The sequence below is a fragment of the Parasteatoda tepidariorum genome, chromosome 3, assembly GCF_043381705.1.
Source record: "Parasteatoda tepidariorum isolate YZ-2023 chromosome 3, CAS_Ptep_4.0, whole genome shotgun sequence".
NCBI lineage: Eukaryota > Metazoa > Arthropoda > Arachnida > Araneae > Theridiidae > Parasteatoda > Parasteatoda tepidariorum.
The window spans coordinates 14,438,048-14,460,043 of NC_092206.1; the positions used below are offsets into that span (position 1 = coordinate 14,438,048).

The 21,996-nt window shown below is 29.4% G+C and overlaps 1 protein-coding gene across 3 annotated transcripts in view; it reads right to left on the reverse strand.

Moving 5' to 3' along the window:
• Positions 1 to 21,996, reverse strand: part of LOC107440910 (serine/threonine-protein phosphatase regulatory subunit widerborst) — an 83,057-nt gene that overhangs the window by 35,795 nt on the left and 25,266 nt on the right. Inside the window, exon 1 of one of the 3 annotated variants that reach the window (XM_016054005.3) lies at positions 15,424 to 15,567. The exons of the other annotated variants lie outside the window; for them this stretch is intronic. The gene's annotated coding sequence lies outside the window, so the exon portion shown is untranslated. Of the gene's footprint in view, positions 1 to 15,423; positions 15,568 to 21,996 lie in introns of those variants that run through there. 3 annotated transcript variants of the gene reach the window in all.

The following is a 21,996-nucleotide window of genomic DNA, read 5'->3' on the forward strand; positions in this document are numbered from 1 at the left end:
ATTTCGGACGAATAATGGAAGAATCGTCTGCCGAAGACAAAACTTAATTCGTTTACATCCATCTTTCTTGTTTTCTGCCCTGGAAAGGGTTTATTCGATTAACAAAATAATAATGAAGATAAACAAATTTGTGAAGGGTCCGATTAAAAGAAAAATCATTTTGTGAAGGGTCCGTTTTTCAGTTTATTTTGCGGAGGGTCCGTTTTTAAGTTAAAATATTTTGTGAAGGGTCCGTTTTTAAGAAAAGATATTTTGTGAAGGGTCCGTTAACGGACCCAAATTTCTTCTAAACAGACCCCTGTTACATATATATAAGTAATTTAATTTTCTCCAATCTCCTGGAAAAATATTGGAGACACGAGAAATCAAAATAAAAAATTCGGAATACATTTTGGGAGATGAAAATAAAGGTCTTACAAGAATATATACATCAATTAATTAGTTAAATAAAAATAAGCTAAGAATCTAACGACTGCTACATTTACGGTTGACGCAAACTATTAAATATTTCGAAATTAGTATTACAAAACAAATTCAAAATTTTAATTAAAAAATTTAGCCTGAAATAAGGTTTCAGGTCAAAAGAATTAATTTGTATAACACAAATTATTCCCCCTTGAATATATTAAGTGTCAATTTCTAGGACTAAGGTTGTCAAAAGATCATTGTTTCATACAATGTTTCATGCTAAGCATAAACTTAACAAACGTTGTTTTTTCTCCTCACAAATTTCTTTTAATGACTGGCGTTACATAAACAATCGCGTAATCTAGATACGCCCAGAATGAACGCAACTTAACTACAATAACTTATCATTGATAGGTAATAATAAGCACATTATCAGTAAATTGAATAGACTGTGCACGAGGACGGACTTTTGAACAAGATAAGTTTACACAGAAAGATAATGAATGAATGTGACAGATGAGATTCACTAACACTAATATTTCTTTTTGGGTAAACAGTTTAGAATTTAAACTGTTATTAAAACAGCAACACAAAGAGTTCTCGAGGAATTGAAATACTTCTAAGGAAAATTCCGAACCTTCAGGAGAGATTTACGCAAACGCCCAGGGGGAAAAAAAAATGCTTAAAACCACTAATACAAATAATTCTGAAATCGATTTGCAATGCAATGAATTCAAATTAGAAAAATCGTTTGCTCTGAAAGTGTTCGAATTTTTCTCACTTTTAGTCATTATATTTTAATTAAATATGGCTAGATAAAGTTAATTTTTTATTGATATGAAAGATAGTTTCATGTTACCTAGGAGTAACAAATTCCAATTCTTAACAAAAGAATAAATAAATCAGTGCTGTGTATTTGTTTCCCCCTTATTGCCATAAAAATATCATTACTATCCCTTTTTTTTCTTTCTGAAATAAAATCTACTTGAAAGCTACGATTCAATCGAAATTGGCGTGGTTATTCCTTTTTTTTTTAACAACGAAATAATTTCGACACGATTGTTCGGTGACTAGAATAATCAAAAGGGTTATTCGAATAATGGAAACACTTCGAAACTCTTAATTAGCAATAAAGGGGCATATGGGTCGTTCATCGTAAAAGTCAAGAAGCATCTCCTTGTGAATGAATGAATTTTGAAATAATGAACTTTTGGTAAATTAAATGTGGAAAATAAATACAAATGTTCATAAACTGTTATCGTTGATGAGATTTTAATGCAAGTACTGAAGTAGCTTAATTATTTATTATGAAAGACATAACTAAGTTTGATACAATATTCAATTAAGTAAAGAAAGAAGCTTATTTTAAGTATATGACATTACACTACTTTTACATAACTCATTACGAATTTTTTACTAATGTTTCGAAATGTACTTATTACAGAGACTTTTAAGAAACATCTGTCATCGCATGGTATGATGCTTTGTGGCGAATATGCTATTTTCATATTCTTCTTCTGTGAGTTTAAAATCAGTTACTCCTGTTTGAGAGGTCAAGATTAACCTATCTTCCGCCAGCGTCCTCTATGTTTATTCTCAAAACGGCGCTAAATGTCAATATGGAGAAAAGCTACAGTTTATGAAAAGCGTTTGTGGTCTAATATTTAAATTTTTAAAAACTTTTTTTCAGTGCTGCATTATCTGGGCCCACAAAAATCTGTAAAAAATTAGAATGAGACATTGAATTTGATAAATTTCTTAAAAATGGAAAAATGTTGCCAAGTTGGCGATTTTATAAAAAGTTTAATAACTTTTAAAATAAAAGTTATTTTATTATTGTTTTATTTCCGTCGTTGAACAGCCGATCCAATTTTTGGGTTTACGACTACTAATGTTCAACAACTCCGTAGCCTTGTAATTTTGAACCAATTCAGAAGACAAGGAAACTCCTGGATCAGTACCAACATAGGTATTGATTTGTTATGGGAACACGAAGGACTTCGCGACTCGACAGATTTAACGTGCATCAGTCACCATTTACTACACGGTGAGTCTTCAGTCAGCGGGAATCGAACCCACGAACTCTTGGACATGGTCCCAGCGACCTACCAACCAGGCTATCCCGGCCATTTAAGTTATTTGTGCGATCTAAAGCAAAGACAATTAATTCTTTAGTGCAAGATAGTATACATATTTTAAAATTATAGCTTCGCTTCAGATGTAAGGCACTTAAACTGTGGCTTTTTTATTTTCCTTGGCGAAGGAGTTTAAAAAAAAACCATATTCAATTTATTTCTCGAAGGTTCTGGGAGCCATATGAAAAAGCGATTTTTGAGAATAATATGCTATTTTTTTTATATCCGCTGTAAGCACATGACTTTTAGGTTTAAGTTTAGCCTATCTATTGCCCGCGTCTTCTAAGCTAAAAATGTCACACAAGATCAATATGAAGAAAAGTCACAGTTTTGTGAAAATTTAAAGAATTTTGATATAGATTATTTAGAAAGATACTAAAATGATGAATAACCCTAGGCTTAAAATTTTTTTTCTGCACGATTTTGATTATTTTCATCACGGCAGAAAAAATCCCGCCAAATTGGCGATTTTTGAAAAAGTTTAATGATAACTATAATGTTATTGGTCCATTCTTAAGCCAAGACAAGGAAAATGGTATATATAGTTTAAAATCATACTTCTGTTTTAAGTGTAAGGCATTTAAACTGTGTGGCTTTCTTAAAAAAAAAACTGAGACTTATTTATTCGAAGAAAAAAAAAAAAAAAACGCTGTTAAATTTAAGCTCCAGAACTTCAATAATTCATTTCCTTCCTTGATCATCTATCACCAACTTAAATGTTTTGAATCCAATTCCGTCATCGACAATACCCGATTTCTAGTCGTAAAACAGATGTGTCATTGTTTAGCCCCCGTAAAAAAAAAGAAGCAAGGAGTTAAGTAGTGTGGAAAACGTATTTATTATTTATGCTTGTCAGAACAGGCAAACAAATGCATTGCCTAAAATGACACGCATTTACACAAGTGAGAAAGCGCGAGCATATAAAATTCATTGTTCTAGAATGCCACAAGTGACAATAATAACTCGCTTTTTACGATTGCAGCACTTTAAATCGAAACCCTTTTGAAGAAGTTATTTTGTGATTTAGAATATCCCTCCCCCCTATACACACAAACTCCTCCTAGAAATAACGATCACATGAGTACTTAAAATATTCACCAGAAAAAAATTTGAGTCTTTTTTTTCACCCACTGGTATTGTAAATAAATTATGCTAATATTAAGTATATAAATTTAGAAGATACCTATTCTTTAAATGCAAGTTTTTTCCGTACACATAACGAAAAAAACACTCTTATAAATATTTAACAAGTAAACATCATAAAGCAAATTTATATAATGTTTGAAAAGGTGATATAAATTCAGAAAAAAGCAAGCGAAGAAAAACTAAAAAGATTCACAACGTTCTTGTGCTATAGAATAACTAAAGGAAAAAATTTGAATTCCCACCACCTCACTGATAAATTCACATTGTTATACTTAACGATATGCACATAATATATTGAAGATAGTTTTTAAAGTTCGTTTAAAAAAAAATTTTCTTACACGTCACAAAGAAAACCAACAGTTAAAACACTGATTACAGTTTTTTTTTTATCATCTTTTCATTTTATTTAATTTTCATTGTAAAACAAACGGCCGTCACAGTACGGAAAAAGAAACCATGCAAAATGAATAAAAAATGAAGAGAATTCTAGTGTGTTCGAAGAGAGAAAAAAAGCAAATCTAATCCAAGTAAATAAGAATAATAAAAGCGATGCTTTGAAGGGGAAAATAGTTTCTATTAAGTTATTTCCCATTTAATTTTTGGAAATTTGAATACTTCAAAACGTTGATACAGGGCTTAATTGAAGGACTTGTTACAAGATAATAAGTCAAATTTTAAAACTGTCCCTGAACGCATTTTTGTGTGGAAAAACACGATTATTTCTAAGGCAATAAGGTGTCGCTGAGTATTATGCTAGCTATCAAATCGAAATAATCATGGAAAATAATTGAATATCAATCTGGAAACAATACTAATGATGAGTGTGATGAAGGAAAAAAAATATCACAGTGGTATAGCACACAATAATACTTGGGCCCTTTTATCCCTTTGACGCAGATAGATACCAGTGTCTCTTTAATATTCTTTTTTTTTTTCTGGCGCTCCAATTACAGCAAAAAAAAAAAATAGTAGTAATAATCATATTAAATAATATTTTTTTATTTTTTAATTATAAAAAACAGTCTAATAGTCACTAAAGAAAAATTGTTAGATTATCGGAATTATATTTGCATTAAATACATAATATCCAAAAAAATAGGTTTGGAAAAAAAAAAAAAAAAAAAAAAAAAAAAAAANTCAAGAATAAAAAAAAAAAAAAAAAAAACTTTTTTTTATTTACTCAAAATTTTATCAGTAATTGATTTTGTAAATTAAAGAAATTTCAGTGATGAATAACTTATTTTCTCAGATCTTAATAATTGAAAAAAAAGCGCAATTAAAAAAAAAAAAAAAAATTGTTTTGAAGTTTGTTAAGATTTTATTTTTACGGCAGAATGGACACCGGTGTTTAATGCTGTCTTTTATAACCATAAACTATTAAAATGCTAAATATAGTATTTCACTGGGCCCATGTCCAAGCGGTCGTGGGTTCGATCCCCGTGGGCCTAAGACTCCCCGTGTAGTAAATGGTAACTGACGCAGGTTAAATCTGTCGAGTCACAAAGTCCTCCATGTTCCCATAACAAATCATACCTCTGGTGGTACTGATCCAGGAGTTTCCTTGTCTTCTGGATTGGTTCAAAATTACAAGGCTAAGGTGTTGAACACTAATAGTCGTAAACCCAAATTTGGGTCGGCTGTTCAACGACGGTTATAAAATAAAATAAAAATATAGTATCTCGCACTTATATTGACCAAAATTAATACAAAATAATAAAAAAAGGCAGGAAAAATAAGTTTAATGGAAATTCTGCGTCACAGGATTATGGTAACCAGAATACGTTTACCGTAAAAGCGAACCTTTCACAAATCATTTTCACCGGTAAAACTGATCCTTCATAAATTATTTTATCGTAAAAAATGGGTTCTTCATAACATTGTTCATGCAAACGTGAACCCTTCACAAAATTCTTTCTCTGAAAAACGGAGTCGTTGTCATTACTCAAAATTTTAAAACCATCACCCCTGGAAAACACGTACCCCCCCCCTACCCCAACAAAAGCAGGATTCAGTCAGAAAACTTCCCAGTTTCTACGCTAATTTAAAATGAGTAAATTTTTACACGAATTCACAAGAACCTATTCATTAACAGGTTAATATAGACCACCGAAGAGGTTATTCCAAACACTTCAGACACAGCAAACACTGAAATTAGCCTAAAATACAAAAGGTGGCATGCATATTTATTGATTTTTGTTAATTATCCAAGTAAATCATCTCTGAATTGCAACAACATTCAACGCCACTGTTTCCAAATTGCAGAGATGAGAATCCAAGTGTAACAAAATAATTCAAGTCACAGAGAAGCGACCAACCATTCTCCCAAAGTGAATGAACGTGATTAAAAAAAAGGACCCCGATACATGCAACGTGTATTTTTGAATGTTTTATATTAGGAGGGGAGATTATGATCGAACTCCATCGTAATTCTAAGATTTCTCAGATTCAAATATTCCTCAAAATCGGGGTTCAATGACTACAAATTCTTCTTTTCCAGAAACATTTTTATTCCATAATTTTGAAATATTTTCTTATATGAAATGTACTCTTACGCTGTAGAAATTTGAAAATTTTATTACACCATTTATAAAAACAGATTTTTTATTTTCTTTGTTTTTACACGTTTTTTTTTTTTTTTTTTTTTTTTNTTTTTTTTTTTTTTTTTTTTTTTTTTTTTTTTTTTTTTTTTTTTTTTTAAACATCAAAATTTTCTGATGTGTATTATTTATTATTTTTAGCTCATAACTTTGATGCCTGAATAAACTTTTTAAGACAGTTAAGCTATGATTCCTATTATAAAACGAGAGCAGTTAGCCAGTAGAAATAAATTTTTTATTTCGTATAAAAAAATTAATTAAATAATTTATAAAAATTGTACATCTCTTAAACCAAAATGCTTTCATATTTTACTTATTTAAAAAAAAAAAAAAATCAAAATTGCGTTACACGGAGAAAAAGACAATCCATTTTGAATCCATTAGGTACAAAAATAAAAACGTCTTTTATATCTTAGATAATAAATCAATATAAATGGGGAAGATGCTTCACTACAATCTATTAATAAATAGAAAAAACTATAAATTGGAGTGAGTGAGCAGTCCCCTGAAATAATTGATCCTCCAATAAAATTCGGTTAGAGCTCAAGTATAACAAAATTAAAAGACCACTGACTTTTATTATAAGTAATATAAATTTTTCAAAATTAAATTAAATTAATGAAAATGAATAAAAAACAAAATACACGCACCTAGTTTTTAAGAGATATATTTAAATATGAATTTCAGTATTTATTTCCTAAAATAAAATTAATTTCAATTGCTGCACAGTGGCGTAGCGAGCTTAACTCGCGCCCGGGGCACAATACCTTTTTAGCGCCCCCCCCTCCCTCGAAAACCATCTAATATTATAAGTAAAATATACTCGCAAAGTAATAAATAAATTAAGTAAAATAAATAAAGTCATAGGCTCAAGCTAGGCATTAAATTTGAGACAAAAAATGTAGTTGAGAAAACAAGACTAGATTTTGAAATGTATATGATCATCTAGAATTAGTTCAAAAGATACCTATTATTNAGTGTGTCTCCTTTCGATCCTTTAGTTGTTATTTTCCGGCTACTTTTTTCACTGTACATATAAGTACATTAGAGTGTTATTGTTATCGTTTTAACAAGCGTAAGCTACATTGCGTTTATGGAAATAAAAATAAATATTGTTCTGAAAGAAAGAATGTTTGTACTTTGTAAACTTCAAATATTTTTTATAACATATTGTTTCATCAGACAAATCAAGAAAGGAGATAATTTCTGTAACCACACAGCGTTGATGCCATAAGCAAGTGCTTGTCGGACACAGGTCGAGTCAGCCCTGCCAGTAGACAAGACGTGCCATTTCTATTATGAATATATTATTACACTTTGAATTAGACTATTAGTGTTCCTTTTTATTTATGAATTAACATTTATTATATTACACTGGCACTAAAATTAAAATATATTTTCCAGAAACCAATTATAATAAAAATAAAAATTATCCAGCAATTTTTTGTTTTGCGGACCATTTGGCGCCCCTTTGTGAGTAGCGCCCGGGGCATGATGACCCCCCTTGCCCACCCCTCACTCCGCCACTGTTGCTGCACTATTTAAAAATTATTGATTTTATGCAGTGCACCATAAAAATGAGTGAGATTTGAGTTGGTCTTATAATATTGTAACTCACTGTATGTAGTTCTCAAACAGAAAATTGATAACACCGGCTTAATCCTACAATATCATTAACAAGAAGAAAAAAAAAATAGATACTCCCAATTAGAAATATGCTTCTCGGCCACTTATAGTTTATCCCAATAATGATCTTTGCAATAAATGGACGAAATAATAAGGAAAAAACGAATAAAAATTGTAAGGGTAAATCCATCATTTAATGAATGATAATTATTATAAACAATACACTCGAACTGCATTTCAAAGTTGTTCTTAAATTTAGACATAAAGAGATTAGCAATAGATAGAAAAAAAATTTATTTAATTTTTAAGGTAATATTTTTTATACCTATTCTATTTTATTTCCATTTATTGTGCAAAATCATTCCTCGAACTTTGTTACAAGCAAAACTAGAACATAATTCGAAGGCTTTTAAACAATAAAATTTCCTACTTCACATTTTCTTTTATAAACAAATATTAAGATTAAAAGACAACTGTACCAATAAGGAATAAATAATAAAAATAAGGAACTATATAAGGCTGCGGTTCCCAAAATGGTATTTCCGAGGTATCTTAGGGTTTCGTGAAAGAGTAACAGGAATTAGGATATTTTTAATCAGTAACGATTTTTGAAACATGCCACTAAATTTAAATATAATTAAGTATCCCTTATTAATTTATATTTCCATTATTTTCATAAAAATTTTTCAGTAAAATACTTGTGAAGAAAGAAAAAAACAAAACGTATTTTCTAGCAACAATATATTGAATGAATAATGAATGCATTTATGAGAAATACATCAGTACCGCATCAAATAAAAATAATAATGAAGATGTGTTATGTTTTGCCAATAACAATTTTCAAGATTTATTTCGAATTCTTGGCCATAGATGGCGCCACTGGAAAACAAGAACAATCGCACCCACTCTGCCTCAACAGGCATACGTCAACGACAACAACATTTATTTCCACCATTTTTTGTTTTTATTTCAACGAAAATCAGGTTTTAGCTCATTCATTTTCAGTTTAGACATAAATTAAAATCAAATTATGAACTAGTATAGATGCCGCTCCAGACCTATAAATTCAAGATAAGATATGACAAAATACCCAATTTCAAGATTAGTATTGATTGAAAGATACGATGAAAAAATTTCATATTTCATACATTCATCAAATATTTTAAAATAAATAATAGTCTTGTATCGATGGGTGGTTGACTGAATGTAAACAATAACAAGCTTCCTAAAACAGGAAGAAATTTAGAAAACTTCCGGTGTATCCCTCCGCTTATGCTATGCTTGCAAAGCGATGTGTGAACAGGCCTAATATTCTAGGTAATTTTATTATTGTGATTTTTTTTAAAATCCAATTTAGACGTAATTTCACCATTCATAAGAGTTATCAGCAATTTATAAATTCCAACAGGTCGAGAGCCTAAAAAAATTTTTTAAGAAAATTAATATCACAGCATAAATAAAGTGTAAGGTTTACCATGTTTTGAGTGTTATCCCTTATTCAGCCATATTTGTGCAAAATAGCGCCATTCGTTATTTTTTGAGTAACGTCATAGCAAGCCAGCGGAGTCTTCCTAATTCATGAGTTGTTTGTTTCGTTGAAAGTTAGATTGAAAGAACGCGTCATATTGTAAACACTACAGGTATAAAAATGGTGCGTTTTTTTCAAGCTTAGGCGTAAAAATCAGTCAGGAGTAGTAGTAACCCGGAAGACGAATTTTAACCCCTAGCGCCATCTGCGTTTAGTTTTACACGGTCAACCATCTAGAGCAGAGGTGGCCAACCTGAGGCTCGCGAGCCACATGCGGCTCTTTGAAGGATTATTTGTGGCTCTCGATAAATGTACCCGAGTTCCCTTTTAATTTTTGTGCTATTATACTTAAAAAAAATTATTATCGTTCCGTATGTGTTTCAAAATGTCTTTTAAATTACTGAGAACAAATATGAAAGACTAAGTGCAACGTTGTTCAATTCAAGGTGAGTTTTTCATTTCCAATATAATTATGGCACAAAAGAATCTGGAGAATTAGAATTAATAGAGATGCCAGAAGATCAAGCTCTACAATTAAAATATAAGTCGACGTCGATTACCCAATTTCGGAAATTTGTACCAGAATCGAAGTATCCTGAATTAAAAAAGGCTGATTGCAGAATTATTTCAATATTTGGAATAACGTACTTATGTGAATCATTTTATTCCACCTTAAAATTCGTGAAATCCAAAAACCAATCAGTATTAACTAACCAGCATGTCAAAGAATTACTGAGAAGTGCTGACACCAATTATTCACCAAATTTTAAAGAATTGTCAAGAGAAGTCAAATAAATGTGTTTAATTTTTAATACTTACATTCAATACACATATTTTGTACTTTTACTTATATGTTCTCAATGAATTTAGTTTATGTAAAAAAATTTTTTTAATACCTTTCTTCATACCTTTTAAATACGTATTTAATTGCGGCTCGTGAAAAATTTCAAATTTTGAAAAATGGCTCGACTATCAAGGAGCTTGGCCACCCCTGATTTGGAATCTAAGAATCTTTAAGTCCCCTGGCCTCCTAGTAGCGGTACACAAGAGTAGATTTGGACAAAGCACGGCAAAAGATGAGATGAATTCTGCATTCTTTTTTTCTGATAGATTTTCGTTAGAAATTTATCAGAAAAAAGAACTTCATTTCTTGAAAAACGCGTGTCGGTGTCACGTTCCTTTGATCGAAACGTTTTTATTAACCTATCTCATTTTTCAAGGGGCATGGTAGTTAAAAAAAAGAAACAAAGAGTATCACAATAAAGAATCAAAGTAAGCAGGATAAAACACCGATTTGATATGTATATATGCCTTTTGTACACATTGCTTTGACTTACTGAACATCTCTAAGAAATTAAATAACATGAATATCATTACTAAAACAATAGGTCGACAAGAAGTTTAGAATAGTAAAAAAAAAATAATTGCAAATAAAATTCAACAACAGTTCCACTTTTGTGTTGTTTCAGGATTGTCATGAAAACAGTTAACGCACACAAATATAAATTTTAAATGCTTTGCAATTCCTTAAAAACTAATGCAGTCTTCGGGAGAAAAAAAAGAAATTTATCAATTTAATATTTTAGGATCGAACTTCATCTATAATACAACAAAACAAACTTCAATAAATGCAGTAAATTTGATCTGAATGAATTGGAAAGGGAATAAAATAACAGCCTTTACGACAAACTATACAAAATCTAATAATAATGATGAAGATAAAACACCATCTGCATAAATAATTTTTTTAAAAATTAACTTAAAGCCTAACACACATAAACACTTTTGTATGGTACCAGAAGAATTCGACTAAGTGAGTCTACATAAAAGAAAAATGAACTAGTTTTGCATTTATTACTGTTATTGCAGAGATGAAATAATTGTTATAATAAATTTAATCATTATAAGGCCTAATAATTAGAATAAATAAATATAATATTTTTCCAACAAAAGTGACTTTGGATTTTAAGTTAAATGGGGTCCATAAATAAAATCATTTTACTTCACTACTGCTCGAATTTCACAAAGAGCTTAAAATTGTAATCAATAGAAAACCAAGCAATTGCTACATATTATAACTGGGGTCGCGGAACCAGTGTTTTGAACAACCTGAACAGGATAAACCCATATACCTTCACAAAGCAATCAAAAACATGGCTATCGGAAATTCTAGATCAAATATTTAACACTAGCCTTTCATATATTAAGTGATTTTTAACAAGGAAAGAGATTATTATACCTATTTTATTTTATAACGGCCGACCCAACTCTGCGTTAACGACTATCAATGTAGCCTTGAATTTTGAACCTAATCAAGAGGACATGAGAAATTTTTGATAAAGTATTGAGTCAAACTAGCATTCGTGGACATTTTGATGGAAGCAAACCTAATTTGCGTTACAAGGGAAGAAAAACCACGAAAACTTCCTCCGGTTAGCTCGCCGGCAAGGAAATTCAAATCCAAAATTCGTATCACACAGCCATGGCTGTGATTCGAACCTGGTTCACCTCACTGGAAAGCCCGGAGCCATCGTGAAATGATGGCTTTTACAGAGTGATTCAGAACTATTGTTCAAAAATCTATTTGCAGTTCAGGAACATGATAAACAAGAATCATTCAGGAATATATGGTCGCAAACGCAATGCAGACACGCTACATGGCCACAAAGGTAGAATAAAGAATGCGAGACAAGTCACAAATAATAATAATTTGATACAAAAAAACAGGTTAACGTAACTTCTTTTGTTCCATAAATTGAGACTTCGAAGCTGTGGTCAGCTGTCTTCAAGATCCTGGCCAGCTTTTCTAAGGACACTAGCGCCTTCGTTTCATAGTCTTCTGAATCACGTTTGCGACCATATAAATATAATATTCCTATCTGAGATTTGAAAAATAGTTCTGAATTATATTCTAAGTCAGTGAGATTTAGCATTGTCACACGGTACTTCCACGCATAATGTGTAGCGAACCAAAATTTTCCTGCAGTAACAGCGTTGCGGAAAACAATCATATGTAAAGTACTACGTGAAAGCACTAAATCTCACAATTAAATCAGAAAAACGTAGCGGGAAAAAAAAGAAGAAAAAAAAACTACTGGTCACTAATATAGTGATAGATACCAATAAACATAATTGCAGATTTGATAATAAACGATTATGTTGGTTTTCTTAATCACTTATTATTTTGAGATGTTTAAAATTGGTTCTATTTTCAGAGTATAAAATTTTTTTATTTATAATTTGCAAGAGATAGATAAGATATAATCACAGCTTTAAATGTGAAAATAAGGAAAAGAAAAGGAAAACAAACAAAAAGATTATCAGATAATATATCATCTTGAAAGGATGATTGCTAACTTGCGAAAAAATTATTGCGATGAAATAAATGCTTTACAGATAGTGGCTACTGAATTAGATCCATGCGACTCTTCTTTATTTTACTGCTTCAGTAGGTTTCACTTAATCTTAAAATCTTCACAAAAAACTCAGGAACTGTTTTAAACACTTATTAAAAACTGTTGAACTAACATCGATACATTTTATAATCGTTATTTTATTAAATTAAAATTACATCGTCATATTTGATAATCCACACTGTAATAAGTACATAAATATTCTACTAATCAATTCAAGGGTTTATTATACTATTTTATAATAACAATTTTACCAATATTTTTCAAAACTATAAATTTAATTGCTGGGTTGGCATTATTTAGCATTTTTATTAAATAAATAAATCAAAAATTTGGCTTAACCTTTAAAATAACAAATGTAATCAAAACTTTATATCCTTCCCTTTATTTTCATAGCATTATATTAATGTTCACTTTGCATAATAAAAATTATAATGTACCCATTCCTTTTAGTACTTATTTTAAGCAATTAAAAAGTATCTTATAATTTATTAATTAAAGCACTTACTACTTATTACATAAGTTACTTAATAAATCCATTATATCTAATTAACCATTGAGATGATAATAACCATAAAAAGTATTTAATAGTATGTTAATTATTAACCTAGAATTAATATTTAGATCTAGTGTGGATTCGCAAGTAATGGATACTCTCTAGATATCTTGGTCTATAAAAAATAAATAATAAAAATTCCGACTTCATTTATTTTTTGATGATTCTCTAATATTGATGAGAATCTTGAACAATGACTAATGAAAATGGTTACATGTTGCTGACAGATATTGAAAAAAAAAAATATTATACCTATAACTATCTACATTAAATAAAACGCTTATACATGATTATAAAATCGATGGAATTTCTTTTCAAGCGTTGGCTTGTTTCATTATTCCATATTTCAAGTTTAATTTTGTTTTGTTTCTGAATTTATTATTATTAATTTTTTTTTTCCTTTTACAGTTTTATGCTAAACTCGAGTACTTGAAGCTGTTGCGTGTCTGAATGATTAAATTTAAAAATGTGTACATCGGAAATATAAAATTTAGATGTGAAGAATTTGATAATTGCCTCAGAGAAATTTGAATTGTTAACATTGAATTCAATGTAAAGTTTTATTTGAAATACCAAATACTATTTTAATTTTAACCTTTCTTTATGCCTAACTATGCCCAATTTGAGCCCTTTTTAGTTTTTATACAGTTTACAACTTTTTGATAAAATAAAGGACATATAGCTGTTGTGCTTCTGAACACAGAAATTTAGAATTGTGTACTCAAGAAAAATTCGTAAACTGTTTTCAATTTTAAAAAAAAGAAAAGAAAAAAAAATGCATATATTTAAAATTTATTGCAGAGAAAAGTAAAAGTTTTATTACCTATTCATTTTAAATTTTAGTTAACAAAAAAGTATACAGTATTAGGCAGAAATAATGTATCCAATAAGGGAGCTCGGATTGAGAAGTCATAACTTAAAAGACAATATTTTACAAAATAATAATTTTAAAAGATATATTTACAACATAAATTGTTACAGGCCGAATCACAGCTCGCTCAATATTTGGTTATACAGCCAGGCTGAAGCTTCTTTCCATCTCTATATTTCAACATGATATTTTAAAAGCTCTTTAATTATCAAAAAAACTTTTACTTTAGACCTTTGTATGAACCTTGAACAAAAAATTTTATACTAATATTTAAACAAGATTTTAATTATAAACTGTTTAATATTTTAACTTAATGCTTGATATTTCTTTATTAAAAAGTTTCTTCTATTTTTCTTACTTGGGTTATTTTTTTCATAGTTTTTGTTGCGATTTTATCCAACGTCGTCATATAGTTCGGACATTGCTAGCCTTAACATTTTTTTTCTTCATTTGACAGTCTAAATTCTAATTATTGTGTTTTAACTATATGATTTTGTATTCTCTGATAGGCAGCAGTATGTATTTCGCAATTACATCTTTTTTAACCTCAATTTTTATAAAATCGTCACATACGTTTAAAAATGTAGTTGAGTAAATTTTTAAATTTACGTAAAGTAAAACTATCACTACTTCGCCCAGCTGAGCTTGAAAAAACAATCAATCTACAATTATGTAGTTAATAAACCTTTACCAGGAGGACGTCTTCCTTATTTTTCCAATTTTTTATTCAGAACATACAAACGTGCAAAAATTATATTCATCGCGGAAGCATNAAAAAAAAAAAAAAAAAAAAAAAAAAAAAAAAAAAAAAAAAAAAAAAAAAAAAAAAACACAAAAAAAAACACCTTCGCTTTAAAAAATTTTAAATTCCCATTTAAAAGAGTTAACAACGTTAAGGGGAAAAAAAACATGAATTTATGCAATGCGGTTATAGAGACGTTTTCCATAATTTTCGAAAAATTATTCCAGAAACTTAAAAGTTTTAAATTAAAACGACACACAATTCATGAAACATTTACAATTCGACAAAAGGGTTGACGTCAATGAAGTTGAAAAGAAATTTTAAATAATTTTCACATGGGAATCCAATAAATGGGAGGTTTTCAAACATGCCAAAAACATAGAACATGTTAAAACACGTACTTCTAAAAATGCATGGTATTCCTTTATCAGAAATGTGCGTTCCAAACTCTGGCAGAGGACCGACAGAATGATAGTTCGCATTCTGACAATCTTCTCACTCACCAACAAACTTGAAAGGCAAAGAAACAATTGATAATGAAAAGTGAAGCAAATACTCTTGTTGTTCTACAATGAGGTCAGGAACAAGAAGTTGTGGGTCAGGAGCCAAAAGTAAACCAATGTTTGGAGAGCCAACTATTTTGAGATCTTTAAATTGAATGCAACAATTTCTATTTATAAAGTTAACTAAGATTATTTGGTGGATGATTTCTCTCTCAAGAAGGCAGCTGTTAAGTGTAATCAATAAGTAAGGACACTAGAATTTTTCTCTCATACAAGGAATCTAACAGTAAAATTGATTATTGGTATTAAATCAATGATGGCAAGTTTCTTCAACAGTGGAGAAAAAACGGATTGAAACTCTTTTAACAAAAAGAATGTATAAAGTCAATTATTTAAAACCGTTCATAATTGCAATCAAAATCTAGTTTAATTAAACAGAATTAATTTCAAAGCTATTTATTTTGCTAGCATTATTTCATTAGATGTCAGATATCGAAAATCGATGCAGCTTTTTTATGCTTCTCTTAAACTAACTAGTACAGAACCCGTTATCCGGAAATCAGAAAACCGGAAAACCAAAAAACCGGAACGAAATTCGATAAATTTTCTCGCCATTTTTAAAAAAAAAAATTTCTTTTTTTTCCTCATAAGATTTTACGATTTTTCCTTCTTTTTTTTAAGATGTTTACCTTACCATCATTTTGGAAATAATCATTAGTGTATTACTTCATCGTTTTTTATTATTTTTAAGATTATTTCCAAATTTTCCTTTTTTTAGTTGGGTTTAACAATAAAAAAACGGCTTTTTGTAGCGATTCAGAAAACCGGAAAAATCAGCTATCCGGAATAGCGATGGTCGGTTCCCTACTGTACTACCATTTCTCTATTATTTTTGCTCTTTACTACATAGTTTTTTTTTGTAATTCGTTTAGTGCTTATAATTAAAATTAATTAAGCATCATTGGCGTCAATTATAGTATGCAAATTTTAGAGGTTCTCTTAAACGAATTAGTACCATTTCTCTATTCATTTTTCTTTTCGGTTCATAACTTATTTCTCTTTTTATTTCATACCGTTGATTTTAATTAATTTCGTTTTATAAAAAAAAAAATAATAAATAAAAAAAAACATAACTATGAACGAAATAAGCACGTGATTTAGATTGCTTAATAAATACTAATTTGATGACGTAGTTAGCGCCATGCTACCACGTTCACATCGATCACTTACTTTATCTGACATAGCCAGAAATAAATAATTCATTTCTAAAGATTTTCTTTTCTTTTTTAAATAATAGGAGCTATAAACAAGCGGACAGCAACGATGTTACCTTCAATTTGAAAAAAATGTATAAAACCACCTATAGTTAAAATTAAAACATTACATTGGCAATGCTAAACCAATCAAAAATGTTCCTTTTCAGAAGTCTCTCTCGAACGATCTGATTGAAATTTTTAACCGAAATTTCGGATTATGGGCTAAAAATACCCCTTTCTCTCAGTTGAAATTTCACGACACTAGTGCTAACATTTATAGAGTTATAACAATGGCAGACACAGAAAGACATAAACTCTTTATTTCATTATTAGATTCAGTAAATCCTGAAAATTCCAAAACAAATCTTTCAAAACCACGTTTAATGTTTCAATCACTTTGTACAATTTGTGGATAGTCTCCCAGTACAACACACCAAATTTATGCAATTACAGAATTGCTAATTGTTTTTTAAAAGAAATCAGACGATGAAAAAAAAAAAAATCTAAATTCGGCAGTTAAGTGGTACGCCACTATAGTTATCTCCTGTTTACAGGTTTTATTGCTAAATTTCATTTTAATCAGTAGAAATTTAAAAATTATTAAAAAAATAACAGCCGGTAAAGATAAAGAGTCTGAAAGAATTGGATCATTGGCATTTCAAAACATAATTATCGACTACAAAATGCAATAAAAGAGATTACGGACTCTAAATTTAGCCGCCAAGGGAAGGGATCTCCTTTGATGAATAGCCGATCCAATGACACATGAATGTTGAAATATTTGAAAGAGAAACGTGGTAATTATCGATTCATATGAATGTTTGATAAATCAATGGATCCAGCAAGTAATCGCTTAATGATGAGCGGAAACTGCGGCTGCAAATGTAACGCCAGACTTAATATGGACTGTTAATGGTCTAAGCTTGCAAGAAAACAAACGATAATATCATCTAACAGCATTTAGAACGGCTTTGCAGAGGAGGAAAAAGGCTAATCGATAAGTTTTAACACTTCAACCATTTTTCCTTCACAGAAATTTACGAAATCCTAAACAAACTTTGATTATTAAAAAGGAATTAAACACGCGAATCAGATTTCAATCCAGACTTCTTTAGGAATTAAAATTATTTACAAAAAGATGAGTTAAAATCAGTAATATATAATCCAAATCTAATGTATATCTAATCAAAACGCATACAATTAAAGGTGCGCGACATATATATAGATAAGACATTTTTTAATATAAATAAAAAAGATAGAAATAGATTAAAAATTACTTTTTCGATAAATACGAACACTGATACAACAAATGTTCATGCATCAAGAAATATAAAAAAAAAAGGAAATATAAACACTTTTTTAATATCGCGATAATATTTAAAAAATTATTTTTCCAGAATACGTGAACACTTACAACAAATGACCATGTATCAAGAAATATAAAGAATAAAAAAATATAGATATGTTTTTAATAAAGCGATAACAATATTTCAAAAATTATTTTCCCAGTATACGTTAACGCTGTTACAACAAATGTTGCATGGCGTTAATTTTTAACAGCGATAAATATCGAAAAAAATAATGTCAAGTATTATCGAACGCGATGTTGTAGAGAGGTTTGATATACTTTATTGATGAACAAAAATATTGACCAATGTAAAAATAAAGTAAATTAATAATGCAAAAACTAATGGATTTATCAGAAAATATCGATTTTTCCTGAAGTAGTATTAAAATTCCGATATTGTCCCACACTACAGATTACATATTTTAAAACATCACAAGTTTTTGACATATTCATTCAATAGTTGTGCGTGTGTATATATATATAAATATATATATTATTTTACCAATACTGAATGTTATTATGATTTTTAGTTTTGTTTATCGATTATATTTAAAGCTTATATATATCAAAGATATAGTGGTCTTTATGCAGACGCTCAAATGAATGGAATACGATTCTTATGCAAATTTTAAATGACTTTTGGTTGAAACAGTCATTGCTATTCTCAGACTCGATATTTCCATCGATTTTAATCCGATTCACTGAGGAAAAAAAATTTAAGAAAAATAACTTGATTATTTGATAGTTTTGAAAACTTTTCAGGAACACTTAGAAAACATTTTGAAAAATAATCCAGTAGGATTAGTTTGATAGCTTTTAAAATAATAATAATAATCCTTTGGAAACAGTTCTATAGGTCTCATCTTAATTTTTATATTTAAAGAAAAAAATTAAACAAAAAGTTAAGAGAAAATATTTTTTGTTCACTTAATTTCATTTATAACAAACAGAAAAGCATGTTTAACATTTAATTACTAAATCAAATTAAGAGATAGTAAAAAATTTTATATTTTTCCATTTCTTCAAACTAAGAAAATGGAAGGAAAAAAAATCGTTCACCAATTATTAATTATAAAGAAATATAAGTACAATTTAAAATTAAAATTAATTTCAGCAAATAAGCATCAGAAAAATTTTAATTAAAATAAAGTTTTAATAAGTTACAAATTAATACGATAAAGTTTATAGGATTTAAGAAATGTTTGAACAGAGTATCGAAAAGTTTCTAATATAAAGAAAAGATATACGTTTTTATTCATTTATTCTTTTTTATGTCAATTATAGTTTAAAAAATATGTTGCTTAAAGATGACTAAGAAATGGAAAAGCAAGGCAGATGAAAGGAGGAGACATTTCATAGTATGACGTCACATATGACGCATCACATCGGTCTCCATGGTAACCAAGAGAAGGTGGAGTACAAGGATTCGGCCGTATGTCTTCAGTTTACTTAGTTTCTCAATTGGCAAGTCCAAATAAAAATATATATTAATGTTTCCGAGAATTGAAACAAGTCAGGAAGGTATACAATGGCTGGATTTACTACCCGCCGCCCCAAAAAACATTCTGAAAATTAATTACATTTTCCAATTGTGATTATTGTTTTTTTAAATCAAAAGATAAATAGAAAAAAAACATTTTTAATTTAGAAGATAGGAAGAGGGAAATAAGTAATTAGAAAATGGCAACAGGTTTAAGATTTCTGTACTTATTAAAATAAAATTGTGTAATAAAATTTAATGGACTGTGTGAGAGGAAAATAAATTTCTGAAAAATAATAATTTAATACCTAGTACAAAATTTTATTTTTGGAAACAGTATTTTTACATAATCTAAGAAGAAATAGAAAATTTTTTAAAACTTTCATTATCTCATAGTTATTTGTAGAAAAATCATTTACTTCGGTTACTCTCCTTATTTAGAATTTTTCTTTTTTAAAACCTTTTGACGTAATATTTTTATTAAATATATTTTTTTATACTTTTTTCATTATTTTGCTTTAATTCTGGTCCAAGCAAAGTTAAAAAAATATTATTTATAATTAGCTTTTTAATAATTTATGATTACGAAATACAGCATGAAATCTGCGTTACAGGTAAAAACTTCTAAACGCGGCTCACTTCTAAACAATAATTTTTCATCCCTGAAATTTCTTGAATATGAATGAAGAAAAAAATAATAAAATAAAATTTTTTTTTTTGGATTTCATATTTTAAAAAAAATTTCATCCCAATATCAAAGAGATTTTTTTTTTTTTTTGTGAACTCTTGAACTGATACAACTTGATAAAAACAAAAATAGGAACGCAACGCATGATAAGCCAATCAGGGATAATTGTGAAAGTGAAAAACCCGGAAAATTGTTTGCGCAAAAAATCGATATCAAGGTATCAATTTATAAGCCATATATGTTTCATATTTAACATAATTTTTTGAGCAAACATCTTTAATTAAATTACTTACTAATGAAGAATATCACACTTTTATAGTAACTCATTCAAGAAAAAACTTGCTTCTTACAAGAATCGAGATGCGGACATGCGATATCGGGATATAAACGCGAAAATACGAATTGCGATATTGAATTATTAAAAAGCGAATCATCATTTTCAGATCGCGTGAATACGAATCGCCATATTGGATTTTTAAATTGTGCGAATAGGAATCACAACGCGAAACTTCTAAAGCAGGTAAATAAGAAAATCGATGATCGATAAAAAAATCGCGGGAATAAGAAATGCGATATTAAAAGATTCCAGTGCAGTTCCAAATATTCAAAATGGCGAAAATCGGCCAAACCAAAAGATCAAAATCAAATTGGCAGAAGAATTATACGCAAATGTCTTTTTAAAGGGATTTAGCGAAAGTTTTAAAATTTATTAGAATTATGAGTTTTTGATTCGCGAACGTCCGCGGAAAAATCGCATGGCCTGCTTCTAGCTTTTAGACCTGCTCTGGGTTGGAAAAAAAATCAGCATAAGGAGTGAAAAGGCGCTAGAATACTGAAAAATCAGAACACATTGACCTAAAATCGTATTTTAGGAACAAGGCTAAAAAATTGGAACAGTTGCCAGCTATGATAAAATGTACACCTGTGTCTTATCTCCGTCAGAGTAACAGTTACAAATAAAAAAAATAGCAGTAAATTTATAAAAATAATTTAGGCATAACTAAAATCAGTTTGCTTGCCGATATGGCTCACCATCTCAGTAATTAAGGCACTGAGCTGTCATTGTGAAGTACTGGCGTTCGATTCAGGGTGACGCGTTGAAACGCACTCAGCTTCAGACCGATGGGTACCAGCTCGTTTGGGGAGTAAAGGTAGTCGGTGCGCAATGCTTACCACATTACCACCATCATGCTCTGTTGGTCACGAAATTATGGAATAATAATCTCCCTCCCCCTCTTCGGCCTACAATGAACTTTTGCGGGAATGCTTTTTTTTTTTCCTTTTCACATTTAATAAAGTAGCCTTGGAAACCATATCTTTTATTATAATAGAAATTCGATAATCCATTATCAGGGGTCTGTTTAGAGGAAATTTGGGTCCGTTAACGGACCCTTCACAAAATATCTTTTCATAAAAACGGACCCTTCACAAAATATTTAAACTTTAAAACGAATGATTCACAAAATGAATGAACTTCACAAAATGATTTTTCTTTTAATTGGATCCTTCACAAATTTGTTTATCTTCATTATTGTTTTGTTAATCGAATAAACCCTTCCCAGGGCAGAAAACAAGAAAGATGGATGTAAACGAATTAAGTTTTGTCTTCGGCAGACGATTCTTCCATTATTCGTCCGAAATGAATATTCTGCGTTCAGCAGTATAGGCTAAATACCAAATATTTGTATGTTGCATCTCT